The sequence below is a fragment of the Hemitrygon akajei genome, chromosome 32 (genome assembly GCF_048418815.1).
Source record: "Hemitrygon akajei chromosome 32, sHemAka1.3, whole genome shotgun sequence".
NCBI classification, from domain to species: domain Eukaryota; kingdom Metazoa; phylum Chordata; class Chondrichthyes; order Myliobatiformes; family Dasyatidae; genus Hemitrygon; species Hemitrygon akajei.
This window is the reverse complement of record NC_133155.1, coordinates 4,915,652-4,932,650: the sequence shown is the minus strand read 5'-3', so window position 1 is coordinate 4,932,650 and position 16,999 is coordinate 4,915,652.

The window sequence follows — 16,999 nt, the reverse complement described above, 5'->3', positions numbered from 1 at the left end:
TCTACAGCACATTACAGGCCATTCGGCCCACAATGTTGTGTGTGACCATGTAACATACTCTAGAAACTGCCTAGAATTTCCCTAGTGCATAGCCCCCCATTTTTCTAAGCTCCATGTACCTATCCAAGAGGCTCTGAAAAGACCCTACTTCTATCCTGAATCAGACTGACTTCAGTGAATTCCATCATTGAATCAAAATGCATAGAACACTCAACAGGGCAGGTAGCATCAGTGAAGAGAGAAGCCGAGTCAATGTTTTGCGTCAATAATTTTTCAGCAGAACTCAGGGGAAAGGTTATTAACCTGCAAAATATGCCCTGCTTCTTGCCGCCTGGCCTGCTAAGTGTTTCTCAAATTTTTCTCTGCCCATGATTCAGATTTCCAGCAAATCCTGTTTCTCTGCTTTCACCCATGTTGAACAACCTGACCATGTTTCACAATCAATGTTTGGATATTTTTTGTGTTAGCGAGGTTTAAAACCACGCTAAAAGAGGAAGGAAGTTAGCCTTGAAACCTCTCGGCATCAGTGAAGAAGGGAATGGGTTAGGAGCGGAACACGTTTGTCAAAAACTCCTCTCCCTTTCATACCTGAATCACAAACTTTGGGGTGTGTGCTTCATCTACCCAAACTCCCACGCACCCACCCATTTGCAGGATTGGTGGGGTTACTTTCCCTTGGGAGCACTGTGAAGATGTACTGACTGAGACGAGATGGTGGAACTGGTACCCTTTTTGCCAGGCCTCACTTCCAAGTTCAATTTCAACTTCAAGTGTGTTGTCATTCAACCATACTCATGTAGACAGCTAAACAAAACAGCATTCTACTGTGGAAACAAAGTGCAAATCACAGTATATACAGTCACACACAGCACATGTAGTTAAGATAACGCTGTCACGGTCTCTTCTGGCAATCGCCCACCTGGCTATTTACCTCAGGAATTGGGCCTCAATCACCTCCTTTAGTTCCCAATCATTCCCAGGTTCCACTAACTACAAACACCTGCTTTCCATCAGCAAATGCAGGATAAAACCCTGTGACCACAGCAAGGAGCTGCCAGTTCGTTGGTTGACTCTGGTGTGAATAACCTTGTTTCATGGTTCTCAGGACTACCAGTTCTAAGTCTAACATTGCTCCTGGATACTGACTCCACGCTTGCTACATGAATAACACCTCCTGACTCTGCCTCTGTGCCCGTGTTCTGCACTTGGGTGTGTCCACCGCCATGCTTGTATAACAAACATGTACAGTTATAAAATGATGTTAACGCAATGCCCTGAGTGGCCCTGTCAGAAGAGCGATGGTGCATGAGATGCTCTCCTCGAGCCACACAGCAGTCCCTCATCTCGCACTGGTTCATCCAGCCTGTCTTCCAGGGAGTGAATGCTGGAGAAGAGACCAGACGGGAGAGCTGGCCTACCAGGGCCAGCCGTCACCACCAACCTTGTTCTCTCCCACATCGTCTCCGGCGCCCCCTCCCCTGGGTGGCTGTAACAGGCGATGCAACAGCACGAGGGCTTAGTCTGCACATCAACCGAGGCCAAAGGCCATCAGTCTCACCTATGACCCAAACTCAGTACTTTGCATTGCCAATGTCCAACAGGGTCTTGTGATCACTAGCAAAATGTTTCGGATAAACCTTTACACATTTGATGGACCAGAGAAGCCACTGCAACCAAGCACACAATCATCTTACCGGAAGTACAGTACTGCACAAAAGTCTCAGGCACACTCGATTTTTAACGTGGCTTCAAATGGTACCGTCTTCAGAGCCCTGACCTCAAAATCACCAAGGCTGTCTGGGATTACCTGGAGAGACAGAAGCAAGCGAAACAGCCAAAGTCTGTAGAACTGTGGCAAGTCTCCAAGATGCTTGGAACAAGCAACCAGCTGATTTTCTTATAAGACTGCACGACAATATACCTAAGAGAATTAATGCAGTTTTAAAGGTAGAGGGTGGTCACACCAAATATTGATCTGATTTAGATTCTTACTGTTTACTGCGCTTTATAGTAATTTTTCTGATATTTAGAAACTTCTCATTTCATTATTTTTGAAACCATCTTCACTTTACAGAATTTTTTTACACGTGCCTAAGACTTTTGCACAGCACTGTAACTGTTGGAGTTTCAGTTCTGGTATGTTACAGGAACAGCTACTATTGCTTTTCTACCTCATGGTTTTAACATTGTAAAGCATTCTCCCAGTCACCAAAGTGAAACGTCATCAGATAAAACCTCACTCGAAGCCACTTATTGCAATATCATTTCAGCTGACGAAACATTGAATCAGAGACAGGTATAAAGGCGGAACGATGGAGAGATTTAAGAAAAATCTGGAGTTTATGACCCAAGGATCTGAAGCCATGTCGGTCCATGGCCTCCTCTACTGCCACGATGAGGCCACTTTCAGGTTGGAGGAGCAAAACCTCAACTCCATTTGGGTAGCCTGACAGCATGAACATCAATCTCCCCAACTTCTGGTAATTTTCCCCTCACCCCTTTCTCTCTTTTTCCCTGTTCTGACTCTCCTCTTAACTCTTCTTCTCTCCTCACCTCCTCATCACCTCTGTTTGCCCCCCACCCCATCTTTCACTTTCTCGCATGGTCCACCCTCCTCTCCTGTCAGATTCCTTCTTCTTCAGTTCTTTACCTTTTCTACCTATCACCTCTCAACTTCTCACCCAGCTTCTTTCCCTTTCACCTGATTTCCCCCATCACCCCACCAGGCTTGTTCTCCCCTACCTCCCACTTTATTATTCTGGCTTCTTCTCTGGTCTTTCCCACTCCTGATGAAGGTTCTCAGCCCGAAACAGTAACTGTTTATTCACCTCCATAGATGCTGCCTGCCTTTTGAGTTCTTGCAGCACTTTGTCCGTGTTGCTCAGTGGTCCGTGGTGGGGTGATTTGGCACCCCAGAGTCTTGACACTTGTGTAACCGGGGAAGGTTAGAGATAAGCGTGAGGTCACGGAGGGATGTGAAGACAAAGATGAGGACTTTGAACTGAACGATGACCAGATCAGAAGTTGATGCGGGGAGGATTGAACATCTGTGGAGAGTTTAGACTGAGGTGGTGTAATTTTGGATGAGCAGCAAATTTCGCCAACGGAGTAGAATTCAACAGATGTTGAAATTCAGAATGTTTGACCGAAGCAGCCCCATGGGTTCTATCTTGTGTTTAATGACATCCTGTCCCACCCACAGTAATTCGCAGCCCTTTCCAGCCAGGTGTTGTATATAAAAATGTTGTTTTGCACAGCTGAAAGAGGCCAGTGGGCAGGGAGCACAGTCAGCTCACAGTAAACTGATTGCTAAGTGTCATTAATGATTGACCGTTCTTTTGTAATAACAACTACCGTGGTAAGAATCTTGGATTTGTTTATTCCTGATACTGACATGATTGAGGTTGCTCGGCATATCAGTGTGCCTTGTTAGTAGCACTCCCAGCATTGGCTCTTGAAAGTCATGGCTCCAAATGTTTAGTACATATTCACAGCTAAGCGTTGGGGGAGACACCAGTGGCCGCAGAACACACAAAATGCTGGAAGAACGGAGCAGGTCAGCCAGTATCTGTAGAAGTGAATAAGCACAACACTATACAACTCGGGGCGTCAGAGTTCAGAGTTCAATTCCGTCATCCTCTGTAAGCAAGTTTGTATACTGGGTGTCCTCCGGGCACTCTAGTTTCTTCCCACACACCAAAGACGTACCAGTTGGTAGGATAATTGGTCATTGAAAACTGTCTTGTGATTAGGATAGGGTTAAATCAGTGGGTTGCTGGGTGGCACAGCATGGCAGCTTGGAATGCCCCGCTCCGTGCTGTATCTCGAAATAAACAGTCAAAGTTTCCAGCCTAGACCCTTCATTGGAACTGGAAAGGAAGAGGGAAGATGCCCAAATAAGGTGAGGGGACAAGGTGATAGGTGAAGCCAGGTGGGCGGTAGGGAGGGGGATGAAGGAAGAGGCTGGGAGGAAGTAGGTGGAAGGAATCTGATAGGAGAGGAGAGTGGACCATGGGAGAAAGGGAAGGTAGAGAGGCACCCAGGGTAGGTAATATGCAGGTGAGGAGAAGAGGTAAGAGGCCAGAATGGGAAATCGAAGAAGAGAAAAGAGGACTGAAGTTGCTTTGCCATTGCAGCCATTTGCAACAGGTTTCTACATTAGTCCCTTCTTCCTCACCAACATCCCTCCACTTCCTGCTCTTTGCTTCTTCCTCACCAACATCCCTCCACTTCCTGCTCTTTGCTTCTTCCTCACCAACATCCCTCCACTTCCTGCTCTCCAACGAGAGCGCTCTCTCTCGTGTTGGGGTTAGGGTTAGTAAATTGTGAGCATGCTATGTTGGCGCTGGAAGTGTGGTGACACTTGTCATCCACCCAGCGCAGTTTTGATGTGACACAAACGACCCATCTAACTGTACGTGGCAATGTACGTGTGATAAATAAAGCTAACTATTTATCTTTATGCATCGCCATCTACCCCTCCCTCTCCCTTGCAGTTTCTCCTGCAGCCTCATGTGTGCACCCTCTCTCTCACCACCATCCAGCATCTTAAACAGCCATTCCGGCTGGGACAGAAATTCGTGTGTGCCTCTTCAAACCTAGTCTATTGCATTTGGTTCTCTCAATGTAGCATCTTCTACATCAGCAAGATCAAGCTTAGACTTCTAAGAAAGATGTCAACAAAGAGAGAGTACAGAGAAGATTTACTAGAATGTTACCTGGGTTTCAGCACCTAAGTTACAGGGAAAGATTGTACAAGTTAGGTCTTTATTCTTTGGAGCGTAGAAGGTTGAGGGGGGACTTGATAGAGGTATTTAAAATTATGAGGGGGATAGATAGAGTTGACGTGGATAGGCTTTTTCCATTGAGAGTAGGGGATATTCAAACAAGAGGACATGAGTTGAGAGTTAGGGGGCAAAAGTTTAAGGGTAACACGAGGGCGAACTTCTTTACTCGGAGAGTGGTAGCTATGTGGAACGAGCTTCCAGTAGAAGTGGTAGAGGCAGGTTCGGTATTGTCATTTAAAGTAAAATTGGATAGGTATATGGACAGGTTATGGGCTGAGTGCGGGCCAGTGGGACTAGGTGAGTAAGCGTTCGGCACGGACTAGAAGGGCCAAGATGGCCTGTTTCCGTGCTGTAATTGTTATATGGTTATATATGGTTAAAAAGAAAACAAAATAACAATAAATAAACAATAAATATTGAGAATCCTTGAAAGTGAGTCCATAGGTTGTGGGAACAATTCAATGATGGGGCAAGTGAATAATTCCCTATCTCTTGGATCATTGCCACATGTTGCCTCAACTGGGAGGTACTGTGAAGCAGGATCAAGTTTAATATATTGTGAGTTGTGCAATCTACGGTTTTGTTGCAGCAGTACAATGCAGTACATAAAAGATACTTTAAATTACAATAATAAATGTATACATTTATATGTTTTTATTTCTATAATGGGTATTATATATTTATATTAATAATTAAATGAATAGGTGGTGTAAAAATGCTGAGGTGAGTTGCTTCATTGTCCATTCAGAAATCTGCTGGCAGAGGGGAAGAAGCTGTTGCTAAGATATTGAGTGTGTGCCTTCAGGTTCCTCAACCTCCTCGCTGATGGTAGTATTAAGAAGACAGCATGTCTTGAGTGATGTGGGCCCTCGTAGTGGTCTACCTTGGTTTCCTCTCTCTTTGCCATTTCAATCAGCCCATCATTCAAGGTTCAGGAGTTTCATTAATTATGTTATATCTTGCACCCATTGTATTAGAAAATTGGATTTGCTGTTAGACCTGTGGACATTCATTTAACTCTATAATCGGGACCTAGTCCGTTACTTAATGAAATCTTCCTGTAGTCACCATTCTCTTATCAAAATGTAGTTTTACCAGTACTCTCATCAACGGAGAATGCAAAAGCTGTACCAAATTCATGCTCAAGCAGGTCAGCTATGACCGGTCTCCTGTTGCACCACAGATTTTAATCACTTGCCCGTTATGTCAGGCACCAACTCTGTGTGATCTCTCAGTTTACTCCTACAGACAGTGATGGAATGTTCATCTCGGATGTGCACCCAAGTCAGCTAACTGGAACTGCTCGTCACTGGTGACAGTCAAAGTAACACTTGTTTGCAAAGTTTAATATTGAGGCCTCGATAAATTGGGAGCAAGAGTAGGACTGAAAGATCATGTACTGTCTTGCGTATATCATTATGTAATTCAAACTAGTGTCTGTAACAGATACTGAAACCCGTGACATTAGTGTTTATTGTTCTGAGACAGAGTAGTAAGGTACTGTTCCAAGTGTCTCCTAGTGAATGATCTGGCAGCTGGAGCAGGATGACTCGAATCAATTAAAACATGTGCACTTTGAATCGGAGGTCTCGGCTTTCATCATTAGCGGTTAAGCATTTGCATCAGCAATGTGGGAGACAGTGTGCATTCTTTGAGAGCTGCACACTGCCTTTGATTTGCATTCCAGATGCTGGGCTAGACTTTGTGGAGACAGGGTTATAGTTCTGGCAGCTCCAATGTCCTTACTCCCCTCAGGTGTGTTTCTTCATGTCGAACGAACCAGGTTCTTGTAGCTGTGTCACTCGAGGAACTCAGCAACCACTCACCAGGAAGCTCAATCCCTCTAAAACCATCAGAACAGAACATTTAGGATTCGTTCTCCCCTTCTCCCTTACTGGATTTAATATTACCGGTACCTGTCATAAAATTTGTTGTTTTTCAGCAGCAATACAAAATAATAAAATTACTATAAATTACGGTAAGTATAAAAAATCAATTAAATAAGTAATACAAAAGGAGAGGTAAAAATAGTGTGGGAGTGTTCATAGATTCATTGTCCTTTTTTACAGTGTCTTTTAGTGGATGTCTTCACTTGCCCATTGGTTGTTTGTCAGTCTTTGCGTATAGTTTTTCACTGAGTCCATTGTTTTTCTCCATTCTATTGTGAATGCCTGCAAGGAATTGAATTTCAGGAGAGTATATGGTGGCACTTTGAACTTTGAACTAAATATTTGGGTATTATAGGAATTAAGCATTGGGGTGGGGGAAATAATGGCAGGGTATTGGCAGCAAAGTGATACAAAGTTAAAAGCTAAGCTTTGACAAAATTATGGGTCTCCAGTCTTGTCGTCAAGGATACCTTCAGATCAACAGTTGCATTTGTCCAAAATAACACAACAGCTTCAATTTATAGCACAGCTCTTACATAGAAACGTTTCTCAATATACTTTAAGGAGTTATCATCCCACAAAATACGACATTGAAGTACACAAAAAATAAACAAATTAAATATAGTTTGTCAAATATAGTCATAAAGGGGAAGTGGGGGAAAGTGCAAAAAGGAATTCCAGAGGTTGGCACCGAGACAGCTGAAAACGTGGCTTGCAATGGTACGTAAGAACTGGGATTGTAAACAAGGTGGAGAGCTGAAACCTGATTGGATGAGGACTAACCAATCAGGAGGGACGGACTATCGGGGTATAAATACCACTGAACTAGACACGCCCAGGCAACATCCCTGAAGAAGGTGGCAGAGTTTGTCATCCAAACATCAGTTATAATTGATACGCGACTGGAAGATCGAGAAGAGTTTATTCAAAAATTTGAAGTTATATAATAGCTTGACATTGCAGTGTTTGCTGAGCTTGGCAATTAGCTTGCAGATGTTACATCACCAGTCGAGGTGACCTCCTCAGTGTGCAGTTGTTAGTTTCCTCTGGAGTGCTGCTGTTTGCTTGTCTTGGTCCTGATTGGCTATGCCTCCAGTTGACCTTTGAATTCTATTGGCTTGCATTTCTTTGGCTCTTGGTTTTATCACTAGCTTCTTCCTGTGCAGAATGTGAAAAAGTAAAACTGCCAACTAATTCTTCTACGTTAGGTCAATGATTGAATTGTCATGTGGTGACATCTTGATATTCATCATCATCATTTTGTGCCATGTTATATGACATCATCATTATGTGCCGTGTCATATTACATGGGTGATCATGGTCTATCCATGACCATAATTGTTCTTGGCAAATATTTTTACAGAAGTGGTTTGTCCTTACAAGACGGGTGACTCCAGCCATTATCAAAACTCTTCAGAGATTGTCTACCTGGAGTCAGTGGTCGCATAACCAGGGCTTGTGATGTGCACCAGCTGCTCATACAACCATCCACCATCTGCTCCCATGGCTTCACGTGACCCTGATGGGGGGGCTAAGCAGATGCTACGCTTTGCTCAATGGTGACCTGCAGGCTAGCAGAAGGAAGGAGTGCCTTACACCTCCTTTGATAGAGACGTATCTCCACCCCATCACACCTCTGAAGTTACCTGTGTATAAAATGCTGACAAAACCTCCCGGAGAACCCCTCCTTCGAATAAACACAAGAGGTTCTATAGATGCTGAAATCCAGAGTAACGCACACAACTTGCTCAAGAAACTCACCAGGCCAGGCAGCATCTATGGAGAGGGATAAACAGTCGACACTTCAGGCCACTGTTAAGTTTTGCTACTGTAATTTATCTATTTATTGATCTATTTGGAGATACAGCACAGAATAGGCCTTTCCAGCCCTTCCAGCCATGCCCAGCAAACCCCTGACAACCCCAACTTAGCCCATGGGACAATTTACAATGACCAATTAACCTATCCGGTACATCTCTGAATGTTGTGAAGAAACCAGAGAATCTGACGAATGCCCACGTATTCCACAGGGAGGACGTAGAGTGACTCCTTACAGAGGATGCCGGGATTGAACTCTGAACTCTGGTGCCCTGAGGTGTAATAACTGCTACACTACCGTGGCACTCAGTCTCTGTGGTTATGATGTCAAGTAATGAAACCAGTACAGTTCAGATGAAAGATAACAATATACTTACATGGTATCTTCACAGTTTCTAAGAACCTTAAGGGAAACAGTTTCAATGGCTCTGCTCTGGTACTGGGATTCCCAACCTAGTGCAACAGACAACCTCCTAGGGCAACTTGGTGGGTCAAAGATGTAAGAGGCTTCAGTCACTAAGTTCCTCCAGCAGGTAGTTCGTGGCTCCAGATTCCAGTGAATTTTACCCTAGTGAGAGTCAGGGCTGGGGAGTTACACAGCAAAGTTCAAAGTAAATTTTATTATCAAAGTACACATAAAACCCTGAGATTAATTTTCTTGCGGGCATACTCAGCAAATCTACAGAATAGTACCTATAACAGGATCAGTGAAAGATCAACCAGAGTGCAGAAGACAACAAACTGTGCAAATGCAAATATAAATACACAAGCAATAAATATCGAGAGTATGAGATGAAGAGTCCTTGAAAGTGAGTCCGTTAGTGTGGGAACATTTCGATGATGGGACAAGTGCAGTTGAGTGAAGTTATTGATGCACCAGCAATAACTCTTGGAGACGGGAGGTGAATGATAGGCTTTTATTAGCAGCAAGAGACCACCACACAACATCCTGGAGACTGAGGGAGGAGCAGTGCCTCCAATCGCCTTTATACCGGGGTCTGTGGGAGGAGCCACAGGAGCAGTCAGCGGAGGGGTGTGTCCAGACAGGTATATGTAGTTCACCACAGTTATCCCCTTTTGTTCGAGAGCCTGATGGTTGAGGAGAGGTAACTGTACTTGAACCTGGTGGTTCGAGTCCTGAGGCAGCAGTGAGAGGAGAGCATGACCTGCGTGGTGGTGATCTGGGATGATGGATGCTGCTTTTCTACAATAGCATTTCATGTAAGTGTACTGAATGGTGGGAAGGGCTTTCCCATGACATACTGAATTGAATCCACTTATTTCTGAAGGGTTTTTCATTCAAGCGTATTGGTGTTTCCATACCAGGTTGTGATGTAACCAGTCAATATCATCTATAGAAGTCTGTCCAAGTTTTAGATGTCATGTCAAATCTCTGCGGATTCCTAAGGAAGTAGACGTGATACTGTGCTTTCTTCATAATTGCACTTACGTGCTGGGCCCAGGACAGGCCTTCTGAAATAGTAACAGTGATGGTCAATGACAGTAAGGGGCTGAAAACTGGGGGATTAAATCAAATCAGAAATTTTAAATATTCTCTGAAAGAAACAGACTGGTCTAATTTCTCAGTTATTGTCCACTGATAATATCCTGAAACAAGAAACACAATAAAAATTTTCACAATGTTAGGCACTGACTCCTCATTGGATCCAAATTGCTTTAAATGTTTAATGGAGCAATATTTCCTGAACACATTAGGGGACTGAATTCTAATCCCCTTTGTTCCTCCTGCAATTTTCACTTTCGCATTTACTTAAGGATTGCTGCAATTCCATCACAGGTTCAAAGCCAACGATCGGAGCTTGAATTCTTAGAAAGAATCACCAAAAACACATTGCAAAAATATTGCCAGGTTGTGATTTTTAAGAAATGATATCTGGACTCAAGTGAAAACAATGCGATTGATAAAAGATGCCTGTGGTGTTGTTCTAGTAGTGTCCCCCATCTCTGCCTCACTGGGCTGCTTATGTATGCCTGGGTATAGGTCTGTGTGTATGGTTCCGTGTGTATACACCTGTGTAAACAGAAGGAAGCCTTGGAGTGATGTGGAATAAAGTTACGGACCAACCCACAGAGTCAGTGTGTCTAGACTCCAGATGTATTCCCCTTCCCCTTGTAACTGGCTGGGCAATTAAAGGCTAGCAGGCAAACTTATACCGAGAGACAAGGACTGGCAATTCTCAGTCACAAGCCTATACCTTTCAATGGAGCAGTTGTCCAGTTCGGGTATAAAATCTTAATCTCAAAAGACTGCTTTGTGGATCTTTTTTCTATGGACTTCACTTTGTAATTAAATGATATTAGCTAGCTTGCACCTCTGAGGTAACACAAACAAAATGCTGGAGGAAATCAGCACACCAGGCAACGTCCACATCGATGTTTCAGGCCGAGTCCGCCCATCGGGACTTTGGTCTGAAACGTTGGCTGTTTATTCCCCTCCACTGATACTGCTTAACCTGCCAAGTTCCTCCAGCACCTTGTGTGTGTTTCCCTGGATTTCCAGCATCTGCAGAATCTCTTGTGTTTATGATCTGTGGCATCCCAAGCTCCTTCCTACTACTCAATGTAGTTCTGCAGTTTTGGTTCACTGAAGAATGTTGACGACCTCTGCCCTAAACTCATATATCATTCTCTATTTCCTATCCTTCAAAGTTCAAAGTAAACTCACCATTGAAGTACATATTCTGTACATATAGTCATATTCTGGAAGGCATTGACAGTAAATACAAAGGAACACAACCAAATCAATGAAAAACCTCACAGTACAGGACATAAAAATTCATTCAAGGTATATTTATTATCACAGTAAGCATATATTACATTATACAACCTTGAGATTCATCTCCTTACAGGCAGCCACAAAACATGAATTCCAAAAGAACTCACAAAATATCCCGACAAACACCCAATGCGCAGAGAGAGAGAAAATAGCCAATTGTGTGAACAATATAAGTAAGATCAGAGCATTTTGAATGAAAGAGAGTCCTCAGACACAAGGACACAAAGCCGCCAAACCCACGGGCTCAGCCTCAGTGCAGCGAAGAGCGGAGTAAACATGGCGGAGTAAACATGGCGGAGTAAACATCGCGGAGTAAACATGGCGGAGTAAACATGGCGGAGTAAACATCGCGAAGCAGCGAGCAGAACTGGCTGACCTTGCCTCTGGTCCCGACACTGTGATTTTTCAATCTGGCCCGATGTTTAAGTTGTCCAAGCATCGGGCATTCCTCACTCTAGGACCTGGGCCCTGTTGCATTGATATACTCCGGGCCTACACCCTCCCACCACCTTCCAGCCCACAGCCGACCTTTCCAAACTGGCCTGGCACTTGGATCAATCAAACATCGCTCCCGGTTTCCTCTGCTCCAACTCTTCTCTGCTTCACAGCCTCTGACTCCTCCTCGAACATGCCTCAACTTCTCTCCAATTCCATCTCACACCAGCACACTTCTACTCTCGACACAACTTCGCCTCTTCATTGTTCGCGGTCATCATTTATATAAATTTTTTTACAGGAAAAGTTTTATCAGTAAAGTATTTAGTTGCATTTCTTGCTTTGGGAACTGCCAGTAAGTTGTCACTTGCCCTTAGTAGTGCCATCTCAGGCTGCATCCACACTACGCCGGATAAATCCGTAACTGAAGCTTTTTCTCTTCGTTTTTACCCTCCGTCCACACTAAAACGGCGTTTTCGTCCCCCGAAACCGGAGCTTTTCAGAAATACTTTCCACGGTGGGTATTTTTGAAAACACTGCTCGGGCAGATCAGTGTGGACGGGGTAACCGGAGACTTTTGAAAACGCTATCAGACGGCAGCACGCTATTTCATTGTTTTCTTGAACGCAACCTAACAATTTCAGAAGAGAGGGCAAAGAGACTGAAGCCAGGAGAGTTAGAAATGTATTCACCAAATACTTTGACCCATAACTTACTGAATAAATAAGTATACTCACTTTGCCCTGTTTTCTGTCCTTGCTCGTATGAAGGTGGTTTACCTATTTATGCAAGTACTTCTCTGACAATAGATGTGTAACAGCCCAATGTAACATTGTATGGAAATACAAGATAACACTGATGCAGACATGTTTTATACATTTAACAAGGTGCTTTATTAATGCAACAGAGTTAGTCAGTTTTTCAATGTTCGTCGTCAGCCGGGTCAGTCTGTCCATGAACTCCCTGTCAATTGCCGCTGTACGCTCCAGTATTTGTTTATTTTTACTTTTAAGTTCTCCTGTGCGAAAGCCAACAGCTGTCCGTCGTTTTAAGTTTTTCTAGTCTGTAACTACACAAATGCACACTTTTACGGCAAGTTTCGACACCAAACATGTCGCTTGTTTTCAGTAGATGTGTCCTGCGCATGCGCAGGAGGAAGAGATTCACTGAAATCTCCGTTTCAGTGTGGATAGAGATATTTTCAAAAACGCATAGTGTGGACGCCTATCGTTTTTACGTGAAACCGGAGTTTTCAAAATTATCCGGTCTAGTGTGGATGTAGCCTTAAACTGGACATACAACCAATGAGCAAAAGAAAATAAACTGTGCAAATACAAAAAGTAAAATAACAAAATATCCTTTCCATTAACACTGACCCTCTCATCTAATCTGTGATGACTAGCACCTGCTTCCAAACCGAACATGACCACTTCCAAACTGCAGACCATCTGGCCTGTGTGCTACTGATATTGGGGACCCCTCCTTTGCATTCTCCAGCTCTGCTTTAAAATCAGTCGCAAAATCCAGCTTCTAACCTGGCGAAATTTGCAAACCTCTCCAGCTACAACTTTCCTTCCCTTTCAAAATCCCACGATCACTTTGCCATCTGCCAAACCTGTTCCCAGCTTTCCTGGAATCCTATGGACGAATTCCTGTGTGTTTTCCATTACTACAAAACCAAAATTCCTTTTAATTAAGTTACAAAGTTACTGAAGTATAAGCATTGGTTTATTATTGTCACATGCACTGAGCTTCAAGTTCCTGGGTGTCAAGATCTCCAAGGATCTAACCTGGTCCCAACATATCGATGTAGTCATAAAGAAGGCAAGACAGCAGCTATACTTTATTAGGAGTCTGAAGAGATTTGGCATGTCAAAAAATAAACTCAAAAATTTCTATAGTTGTACCGTGGAGAGCATTCTGACGGGCTGCATCACTGTCTGGTATGGAGGGGCTACTGCACAGGACCGAAAGAAGCTGCAGAAGGTTGTAAATCTGTCAGCTCCATCTTGGGTACTAGCCTACAAAATACACAGGCATCTTTAGGGAGCGGTGTCTCAGAAAGGCAGCATCCATTATTAGGGACGTCCTGCACCCAGGGCATGCCCTTTTCTCACTGTTACCATCAGGTAGGAGGTACAGAAGCCTGAAGACACACACTCAGCGATTCAGGAACAGCTTCTTCTCCTCTGCCATCCGATTCCTAAATGGACATTGAAACTTTGGACATGATCTCACTTTTTTAAATAAACAGTATTTCTGTTTTTGCATATTTTTAAAAATCTATTCAATATATGTAACTGATTTACTTGTTTATTTATTATGTTTTATTTATTACTTTTTCTCTCTCTGCTACATTATGTATTGCATTGTACTGCTGCTGCTAAGTTAACAAATTTCACGTCACATGCCGGTGATAACAGACCTGATTCTGATTCTGATACAGGGAAAAGCTTGTCCTCATAATGTTTATACAGATCAAATCATTACACAATGCACTGAGGAAGAACAAGGTAAAACAATAGCAATTCAGAATAGCAGCTACAGAGAAAGTGCAGTCAAGGTGAGCAATAAAATGCAAGGTCATACCAAGGGTATTTGTGAGGTAAACCAGTCCTCCTCAAACTGCTGACACTAAAATAAAGACCAGCCCCTTTTTGTCCAATGTTTCATCTCTGTTATTGGCTGAGTACCACTGACGGCTCCATTTTTATCTATGATACCATCATCAGAGAACCTCCCACAATAGTGTGTGTGGAATGGCCTCCCAGCGGCAGTGGTGGAGGCGGAAACGATAGGGTCTTTTAAGAGACTCCTGGATGGATACATGGAGCTTAGAAAAATAGAGGGCCATGGGTAAGCCTAGGTAGTTCTAAGGTAGGGACATGTTCGGTACAGCTTTGTGGGCTGAAGGGCCTGTATTGTGCTGTAGGTTTTCTATGTTTCTATACTTTTTCGCTTGCCCTCCACTACCCAGCCCCCAAGTTCTGGCTACTTCTGCCTTTTGAGAATTGTGAGTGAGGCCTCCGTCAGTCAGGTTGGACCATGGATGTTGTGTCCTAGCTGTCTAGATGTGCAAGCTTGGGCAGTACAATATGGAGAGCAAGCTATCACCCATATAGCAAGCTCCCCCTCTGCCCAAGGCGACTGGTTTTAAAATGGTAACCCGCCTTTGCTCCTTGTTCTGTCAGTAGAAATGGTTCTACCGGGCTTAGTAGCTAAGTCACACATGAAGTCTAGGAGCTGAATTTGGTTGTCAGAGGCTATTTGAGATTGGGAGCCATTGGGAGCATTTAATAGATAATGGAAGCTTGTCCTCATTGTCACCCCCAGCTATAACAACCTTAACGAACCATATTGGGGATATCACATGAAAATATTAGCCTGAAAGTGCCCAAACTCAGCTGATCTTGGAAGTAAGTAGACTCCGGCCTGGTTAGTACTTGGATGGGAGACCATCTGGGAATACCAGGTGCTATAGGCTTTGGGCACCACAGTGGTGTAGGAGGTAGTGCAACACTACTACAGCTCGGGGCATCAGAGTTCGGAGTTCTATCCTGGTGTCCTCTGTAGGGAGTGTGTATGTTCTTCTCGTGGAATCCGTGCGTTTTCTCTGGGTGCTCCAGTTTCCTTCCACAACCCAAAGACGTACTAGTTAGTCAGTTAATTGGTCATTATAAATCGTCCCATGATTAGGTCAGGGTTAAATTGGGGTTTGCTGGAAGTTGTTGGGCTCAAAGAACTGGAAGGGCCAATTTTGCATTGGATCCCTAAATTAAAAAAAAATTAATATAATGTTCCACAGGTAAGTGCATTTATCTCCCTGCTCTCTGCCCTTCACTGTCTCTGGTTCATATGTTTGCATGACCACTAGTTAAATTCATGAGGATTCAAAAAATTAACCTTCAAGTATCACTTCCGTCCCAAACTCTGGCCGATATCTTAGGTTGAAACAAGCGTTAACAAACACAGTGATGTGATCATTCATAGGGTTACAGAATTACTCAGTGCTGGTAATGCAGTGGAATCATACAATGTATGAAAATGTAAAGGAATCGAGTCTGCAGGGAGACAACTATCATGTCAGTAACAATGCTATTAGACCACTTGACAAATGGGGACATTGTGGTGCCACACGGATGCGTTTACTGCATCTGAATCAACATGCGTCAATTTTGGTTCCAACACTGTTTAGCTGTAGGATTGAGATTGGTACTGGTTAATTATTGTCACACATACCAACATACAGTGAAATGCTTGTCTTGGATTCTGTTTAAACAGATCAATTTAAATCAGATTTCAGAATCAGAATTAGAATCAGGTTTTTATCATTGACATTTATTTATCTACCTCTCCATCTATTGATTGATTGATTGAAATATAAATCTCTTCCAGCCACACCTCGCAGCAATCCCTGTATTTACTCTGAGCCTAACCACAGGACAATTTACCATGACCAATTCACCTACCAAATGGTATGTCTTTGGACTGTGGGAGGAAACCGGAGCACCCGGAGGAAACACATGAGGTCACTGGGAGAACGTACAAACTCTTTAAAGGCAGTAGTGGGAATTGAACCCGGGTTGTCTGTGCGGTATAGTGTTGTACTAACCACAGTGCTACACTATAGCATAGAGGTTAACATACAGTTTGTTGTGAAATTTGTTGTTTTGTGGCAGCAGTACAAAAGACAACATAAAACTTGCTATAGGTTATAAGAAGAATAACAAAATAGTCACGGAATGATCAGAAATCTGGGGGCAGAGGGGTGGGGCCGTGCTCTTTTCGTGTTGCTCCCATCACGTAGAAGGTACAAGAACCTCAGGACTTGCAGCACCAGGTTCAATAACAGCCTCAACCATCAGGCACTTGAATGAAAGGGGATACCGTAGATTCCGGATTTTAAGCCGCTACTTTTTTCCCACATTTTGAACAGCTTTGAACTTTGCGGCCAATAATCCGAAGCGGCTAATGCATGATTTTTTTCATGCCGCCTCGTAAACATTTTGCCTCATAACAGTAGACCAATAAAATTGATGAGTAGTTCACAGAGGTCCAATGAAATTGTACGATAAATCAAGTGCACTTTCACAATTAAATTATTGTAAATCAGTCATTTGTACTCACCCTCATCAACATGGAAAACACTCGAAGCATTGTGCTGCCTACTTAGTTTAAACTATATTTGTTTTCTGTACTACATCGCGGGATGCTATGACGTCACACCCGGTTTCGCGGTGTCTTGTGGGAAAATGCCGGTTTGCGATGAAACG